This window comes from Lactuca virosa, chromosome 8 (assembly GCF_052849685.1).
Source record: "Lactuca virosa cultivar CGN04683 chromosome 8, Lactuca_virosa_CGN04683_v6, whole genome shotgun sequence".
Lineage (NCBI taxonomy): Eukaryota > Viridiplantae > Streptophyta > Magnoliopsida > Asterales > Asteraceae > Lactuca > Lactuca virosa.
The window spans coordinates 73,596,772-73,605,426 of NC_136433.1; the positions used below are offsets into that span (position 1 = coordinate 73,596,772).

The 8,655-nt window shown below is 33.1% G+C and overlaps 1 long non-coding RNA gene across 1 annotated transcript; it reads left to right on the forward strand.

Moving 5' to 3' along the window:
* The first annotated feature begins 2,300 nt into the window (after positions 1-2,300).
* On the forward strand, positions 2,301-4,940 carry LOC145132842 (uncharacterized). The gene is made up of 2 exons (XR_013718266.1): positions 2,301-2,541; positions 2,631-4,940. It is a non-coding gene; the product is annotated as an uncharacterized LOC145132842 (long non-coding RNA).
* Positions 4,941-8,655: the final 3,715 nt, after the last annotated feature.

Consider the following 8,655-nt stretch of genomic DNA (forward strand, 5'->3'; position numbering starts at 1 on the left):
TCTTATCACATTACGTACAATCATGACTGTTTCGACTCCTTCAAAGAGTAGAATGACACAGTTAAGATGGGTGATGACTAGGTGATCAGTATCAAGGGTAGTGTCACTGTGTAGATCAATACGCACGATGGTATGGTAAGAAATTTAGATTATTGGTATGTCCCGGAACTTTGGAAAAATCTAACTTCTTTTGGCACTCTGGCTAAGAATTGGATGAGGTACGTTGGTGAAGGTGATTGGGTCAAAGTCACCAAAGGTGCTCTGGTTATAATGTAAGGGAAAATGAATTATGGAGAGATTTATATCCTAGAAGGAAGTACAATTATGGGAACGATGGCTATCTCTCGATACTTGAGTGAAGGCGATAACAAGACATAATTGTGGCATCATAAGTTAGGGCACATGAGTGAGAAGAACATGCCAGTTCTAACTTCTAAGTAAACAAGGACTTCTTAGTAGAAAGGCTACTAGAAATATAAAGTTTTGTGAAACTTGCATCAAGGGAAAGCATCACCAAGTGAAGTTCGGTATCGGACAACACACAAGCAAGGAAATCTTGGAATATGTTCACTCAGATCTGTGGGATCCTGCACCAGTGAAGTCTCAAAAGGGATGCTCATACTTTGTGAAATTAATTGATGACTATTCATGGAAGGTTTGGTTATACTTTCTGAAGACTAAAGATGAGGTGTTTCGTAAGTTCTAGAAGTGGAAGACCATGATTGAGAAAAGGATTGGAAAACAGGTCAAGACTCTGAGGACTGACAATGGGTTGGAGTTTTGCAACACTCCATTTGATAATTTCTGCAAGACAGAAGGTATATTGAGGCACCACACTATATAAAACATGCCCCAACAAAATTGAGTGGCAGAACGGATGAACCAAACACGAATGCAACGTGCAAGGTGCATGTAGATATTTGCTAACTTACCCAAGCATTTATGGGCGGAAGTAGTTAACGCTGCTTGCTACATGGTGAACTGTTCATCATCAACTGTTATAGATTTGAAGACTCCTTAAGATGTATGGTAAATTGGGATTATACTTTAGGTTTTGCATTTAAGACTATAATTTATAACTTTCGATTATTTACAAAATAATATATAGATTTTCTTTTAAGTTTAATTGAGATTTTGATTTAAGTTAGGCCTTTAACATTATATTAAATTAACAATTAAAATTATTTATACAAATTATTCAAAATTTATGACTTTAAATGACAATGATTTATATAAAACAACATATTCAAACTAAATTAAATATATAATATGTTAAAGGTTAAAAAAATATATAATAGTAAAAGATATTAATTTAATATTAAAGTTTAGTTAATTTCGGATTACAATTTAGGTTTTGTATTTATTCAATATGATTAACCACTTATAATTATTATTTTGAAAAAAAACTGAAAAGTCATAGGGATTTCGAATGCATATGGTGAAAGAAAAAATGTTTCTTTTTATAGTATAGTATAGCTATAAATATTTCTCTAATAGTCGGTTACTTTGTAGGAAGTCCGATTGATTTGTATATCAACCAACCCCTCTTTCTTGATTCCGTCCTTCTTATGTGTCTGCTTTTGTAACCAATAACATTAGAAAAATTAGAAGGTGAGAATCAGATGGGTAGAAAGGAGAACCGATATCTTGCAAATCCCTTAGGGTCGTCGCCCACCATTGGCGACGTTGTAGCAATGTCGTTGTACCCCACAACCACCACCTTATTCTCCCTTTTCTGTCTCGTCTAATTTCTCTCTAGCATTGATTTTCTGTCAAATTCTCCCTCCCTTTATTACTTTCTTTTGGTCTCTCTATGTATCGATAGAGCACACACGATTTATGCATGTATGTGGTGGTAGGGGGATTGAAGCCCGACAAAGATGTTGAGGGGGGGGGGGGGGGGGGGGGGGGCATGACTTCTATTATGTGTATGTGTGTATCTATGGAAATCCAAAAAGTGAGGAATTATATTTATTTTGACAAAAGCTTCCCATAGCCTTTACCATAAATAAATTTGTACCTGGGATAACAATGTCAATTTTTACAAAATGTAGGGATTTTGTGTCGATAATAATAATAATAATAATAATAAATTTGTACTTATTTGTATTTTTAATTCATTCTGTGTTCGGTCGGAAATTACCCACGATTTCTGATGACCAATAAATCCATCGCTATTCCGTCTAAGGTTTATTTTTCTGATACTTGTACTCCCTTGTAGTGACGTCGTGAAGTTTTAGATGAGATGTCACGTATAAAATCGTCGAGCCAATACTTTGTAGATACATTTATAAATAAATTGACCTCGATGAAAATTGAAGAAATAAGGTATAATTTTCCTCACATCTATAAGTTGTGAGTTGGTGTGGGATTCGAGCTTAGATCTTTCACACGTGTCCACTTGTAGTAGGTACATAATACATCTAAGGTTTGCATTGTTGTTCACACGCTTGATACATTTTTTTTCATCTATAAAAAAGAGCTCCTCCATACATCTTAAAACACAGAAGCTGGTGCCTTCGTCATGCCAGGCACTCTCCGGTTCTCTTTTAAGCTTTTCTTGCTCTTCATCACGAGTTTTTGTGTCCATTTTCCCTATTTTCTAACTGTACATTTCATTTTTATGGCAGATGGATCTTACTTCCAATAACCTAAAGAGATGCAACAAACGTACATATATGGTGAGGGGTTTCGATGCGATTCTTGTCAAGTGAGCAGTCTTTTGCAGCTGACCTCTCTTTCGTTGTCTGTTCGACCTTGATTATATTCATATATTTGCAACCCTAGTTACATACTTCCTTATAAATATCTTAACATATATTTACTTTTATTTTATTTTCTTTATCACCTACCACAATTTTTTGGGTCCCTTTCATTCATATCTCCTGACATCAATTTATATGTTGCATGTTTATAGATTACAAATTGTCTACAACTACCAAAAAACTAACATCTTCTTGGTTTTGGGGATAAACATAGATTTTGACCCATAATCTTAGAGATATTGGACGTTGATAGGTAGCTCTAATGGTGAAAAAAAAATGTCGATATTAAAAGCACGATGGGAAGTTAGTTCAATTACGATATGTGTATTATTTAAAGGGTGATCATGGACTACATGAATCTTGTTCACTAGTCTCGAATGGATACAAAATCCTAGCACCATATATGATCAACCCATCCACAGTGTTCTTGTCGGCCTATAGTAGGAGTCAGAGGACGAAGTTAGATAGAATTCTGATTATAAACATATATATAATCATGCGATTATGATTTTAAACAGCATCATTTTGTGTAGGGTTGGTGTTCAGTTTGATTCTGTTATAATCTACCAAAATTATCTTTTCCAGTTTTGGTGGAGATATATTACTATACAAAATATATGAGCTTCCTATCACACTTCCATATGTGATAAATATTATCATTAGGTGTTTATATGCTATATTAAATGTTATGTGCTAGAATACTAGTTTAATACTGTATATATTACATTCGGTGTTTATAAAAATAGTTTTTTCAAAACAATTTTAAATCCGAAAGATCAAAATATAGGTTTCTACAGTCACCATTAACCTCTTATATCGGTTTTAGAACGAGTTATAATCCAGTCTATTTAATACACTTTGATTTTTTATAAAGACATCGATTTCAAAAGTAGTCACAATTATATTTGGTAGTTTTAGTGTTTTTGTGTAGTTCCTTTTTCATGTTCCTTTTCTCCTTTTCCATCTTATGATTTAAACTTTAAACATTTTATATTAAAAAAAATGTGTAATGTTATCAATAGAAGATGGTCCTTTGTATCCTCACCTACCCATGCAGGCAAACAAAGAAAAAGAGCCTTTCTTGACACTGACCACCTTCTTTTTAATAATATAGACCACACCCTCACCTTTATTGAGTATTTATTATATTTAAATAACATATAATTGAAATAAATGTTATTATTATAAATATACTTATATGTAGCAATGACCAGAGAAACTCTTTAATTAATGGTTGGCTAAAAAGACATCCCTTTTTACCATTTAAACAATCCTAATTAATTTTGAAGTATTTTTATTGGTTAAAATTGTATTGTTTTTCGAAAAAACTGATTACAAGTAGTTTATTATAGGTTGACTTTTTATAAAAATAATGAGAAGGTATATAAGGGGTCTCTTATTAGCAGCACCCTTAATCAAACGATATCTTTCATTACATTAACAAAATGTCAAATCGTCTAAAAGTAAGCGTATGACCAAATGTGGGGTCCATAACCATTGGATCATGAGGTTTTAGCCGTTGCTTAGATCTCAAATGAATATACTTTTGATACCTACCACCACTAAATGACTAAAAAAATGGAAAAATATTAATTTAAGTACAATTTACACAAGTAGCTAAGTAGGTAAGAAAATAGTCCCCGTAGCGATAGCCTATGTGGCTCCATCACCACCACCGCTGCCAACAACCACCGTCTTTGGAACTTTCTCCTTTTTGTCTTCACCACCCTTCCATCCTCCACCACTTGGTGCTCCATACTTGCATGTATGTGTATGTGTATGTGTATGTGTGTGTTGTAATTATCTATGCATGACAAGGTGGAACAGACAATGAATGTGAGGTGATAACAAGCAAAAAGACTGGTTACTTGACAAGTGTTTGCATGGAAACCTACACTGAAAGAAGTGGAGGGGGACTGGAAGTCGATAGGTGGTCAAGAAGAAGGCTCAACGGTCAATTTCCCGACTATTTCGGTAGAAGCCATTAAAGCTTGCAGAAGCTCGAAAGAGAGAGGTTGGAAGCTTGAAAACGAATAGCAATGGTGTCAGGCACACCAAACGATGCAAATTATTGGGATTGTTTTTTGAGTTATTTTAATTTTATTTTCTTTCAGCTGTATTCGTTAGATTGTACATGTACGTTATGTCTTATAAAAATACGAATACGTTACTATATGATTATAGTTTTAGAATTACAAACACGACTCAATTATATATCAAGCTAATGTTTTAATTTCCAAATGCAATTATTCAATATCTTGTTAACTAAAATTTAATTGGTTTGTAAATGTCAATTATGATAATTACTAAATCATCTTGTTAACTAAAATTTAATTGGTTTGTAAATGTCAATTATGATAACTAAATAGCTTAACTAGTGCTGGCAATCATGAATTATTAGGAGTTGTTGATAGTTGTTGTTTGATTCAGATTTGATTGAATCAAAATCTGATTGAGTTACATTCAGTCTCTTATTAAACCAGGTAAGAAGCATATTAAAAAATAAATGACTGAATCAGAAGCTTATTCAGACCGACGGGTCTTCTATGAGATCAAGTAAAAAGCATAAAACAATCCTTAAATTAATATTTTATTATATATAACTTATTGCTCCATTCTAAGATTTATAGAACATGAATTAACATCATAATAAAATTTATATAAAGCACATAATACCGAAAATAAATGATTATGTCTCGAACTTTTGGTCCTCCATTATTTTTCCAAAATCTATAATTCTATCATAGGTTAATTTTGGTTTAATGATCACCACCGACGCCAACCACCATAGCACTTTTGGAGTTTTTTTGGTTATTGACGTTACCAGATTTAATTCCTCGATAGATTTCGATAACTTTATTTATTCATTTTTGAGTTCACAAGTACAAAGAAGTGAGCAAACCGAGGACATTGCATTATATTCGGTTTTGTGACAGTTGCGCGCACAAGATAGGGTTGAAGACAAATTCTACCAGCTGTTGATATAGTAAGGACTACATATATATTACATTCATTATTAGCTAAATATCTTCATAAGGAATAAATTTTAAGGTCTTATACACCACAAGTTTTCTTATTCGTATTTTTTTAAGTATGAGACTTATTTTTTCAGTTGGTTAAATTATAGTATTATAAGCAATTTGTTTCAAATTCATAACTGGTGGTTTAACAAGTGTGGTAATATTAGAAAAAGAAAAAATAACTCTCATCTAAACATCTATAGAGAAAGAAGCTATTATAAGTTATGACAGTCGATTAATTTCAAGATTGTTGAATATATTGTGTGGTTAAACATAGAGGTTCTTCCTTTTAAGGGCTACTCTCCTGAAGCCTTCAAGAATAGCAACATAATTGGCAAGTTAATAACTGAACCATGTCTTCCCAGGATATCTAATTTTTCAGATGGACGAGTGGGCACCCAAACGGATAATATGAGAAATATTTCATGTTCTAAAACTAAGGTAATGTGAGGAAATAATATAGATATTCAAATCTCCAATAGACGATAGTTAAGAGACTTCAATTTCTTTATCTGAATCGGATATCTTCCTATATAACAACACAATTTCTTAAAAGTCATCATAAAGCTTTGCGCTCCTTAATTAGCAACTCAATATTTAATGAGGAATTAAAGACAACAACTGAAGTGGGAGACTGTGTTGCTAAAGTCGCTTGGACAAAGAAAGTTGTGTATCAAGAATTCTATTAGCTTTTTGCGGATTAAAGAGACTTTTCTTAGTCCATTGTTTATTCGATCTTTTTGGGGATATTTTGCTTTCGTGTTTGTTAGCACATATACTAATGGACTTTATGTTTTCTCACAAATCTATAAGTTTTATGTAAGGAATCGTTTGTGGCCTTTCATGGTATTCATATGCCTCTGGATGTTGTTTTCTATCATAAATTTTAGCTCCCCAAGATGGTTTTAAGCCGTACGTACAGAGGGGTTGGTGCAAACACCATGGTTTGCCATGTTGGCCGTGCTGGCGCATACCATCCCGGGTCCACGACTATATGCAGCTGTCCTCTCTCTATTCATCTTTCTCCATATTATTTCAATTATTTACATATATTTTTAATTCATTAATAGTCTTTTTGCATTACAAATAAGGAAATCTCTAAAAAAAAGTCCATAAACTTTGGTCCTATAAACAGAAAATCATCCCTAATTCTTTTTTTTTCCGATTAAGCCCATGATACCGTAAACGTTTGCAAAATGGCCCTGTACCCCGCACAACGCTTACGTTCACCTGCTTTTTTTCCTGCTTAATCGTAAGCAAACAATATGGATGGTTTTTTTGTTAATAGGATCAAAGTTTAGAGATTTCTTTTTGGAGATTTCGCTATATTTTCTATTAAACCGTTGCAAATAATTTATGTTTATTTCATTAACCTATCATTTTAAGAAAAAATCCATAATTAAAATTTTATTTGGTTTATCCAATTAACCAAACCTATTAAACTGAACAGACTAAAATTGGTAGATGGAAGACCGGTTACAGTTGTAGATGGAAAGATCAGTTTTATGGTATATAGAAGATCAAAAGCAACCATTAAACAATTAAATACAATTCGTAACTGCAGTCTATCTAAGAGTCTCTCACAATCGAACAACAAGTCTGAAAACGAAGACTTACTAGAGGCTCTTATTCCCAAAGAGGACTCTATTAGACACACTATGTAGCCTAGAAATGTGCTCCTTGCGACAAATCAACAAAAGTCCTTTTAATTGTGTTTATCATGTGTTTTTATAACTATTATAACCATTATAATGTTCTTTGCAGCTATTTAATTGTGTTAAAATTTATGTTAGACAAAATTTCACAATTGGTCCCTGTGGTTTATAGAATATTACACTTTGAGGACTTCCTAGTAAAAATTCACGCCACTGGTCATTATGGTTTCAGTTCATTGCGCGATTGGTCCTTGAACCTAACCCCATCACTTTTGTACTGTTAGTGCAGGGGTATTTGTGTCTATTCATCTCGTTGTGCATCAGACTATATAATGTAAGCCCCACATTTGTATCCTTCTACTTCTCATTCATTTCTTATGTTCTTCCCTCCCCACTCACATTCTATTCCAAAAAAAGACGATGGTGATATGCCATTATGCAAGGTCGGCGGTTTTGGTGACATCGTAGACTGATCTGAACCCTAGTCGTCAATTATGGTCATGTTGAAGGTTAGGAGGAATATGTAGTTTTTTTTAATGGTTCGGCCCTCCTATGTGCCCTAGGTCAACTGTTGTGATTTTGGGGTTGTTGCATGAAAGAAACAATCTCGAAGCAAGATTGACGATGGTGAAATGGTTACTTTGTCTGAGTTGGTTGTTTTTCTTGGTGTGTTAACTTTTCAAGTAAAAAACCAAGAAGCTTTTGGGGGGAAATTTGTGATTTGAAATCTGTGTTTTGGCCCTTTTTTGTTATAGTTTTTGAAGGATTTTCTCTGTGATTGTATGTAATGTTGGGACAAGAAAATGTAATAGTTATTATATATAATGTAAGTTTGATGTTTAGTTTTAATGTGAACTGGTATTAGGAAGGAAGAAAATTGTCAAATTGATTGCATGTAAGTGTAAACTTGAATATTAATGTGCAATAACATAACCAAAAAACTAGTTACAAAAGTGGCATTACCAAAATTGAAATATACTAGTTCAAACATAGTAGACCAAAATACCATTAACCATAATGCATGTAAGTGCAATATAATGTTTACAAACATACAATACCCAAAATACCTATCAAAAGTAATTTTTTCTAGAAACATACCATAACCAAACATAGTAGACATGTTAAATACTTATAAATAATAGAAAAGGCATACTTAAAGCTACAGACTAAACTACAACAACTTTCCCCTTCTTCTGTCCACTCCCCTTTCCAACT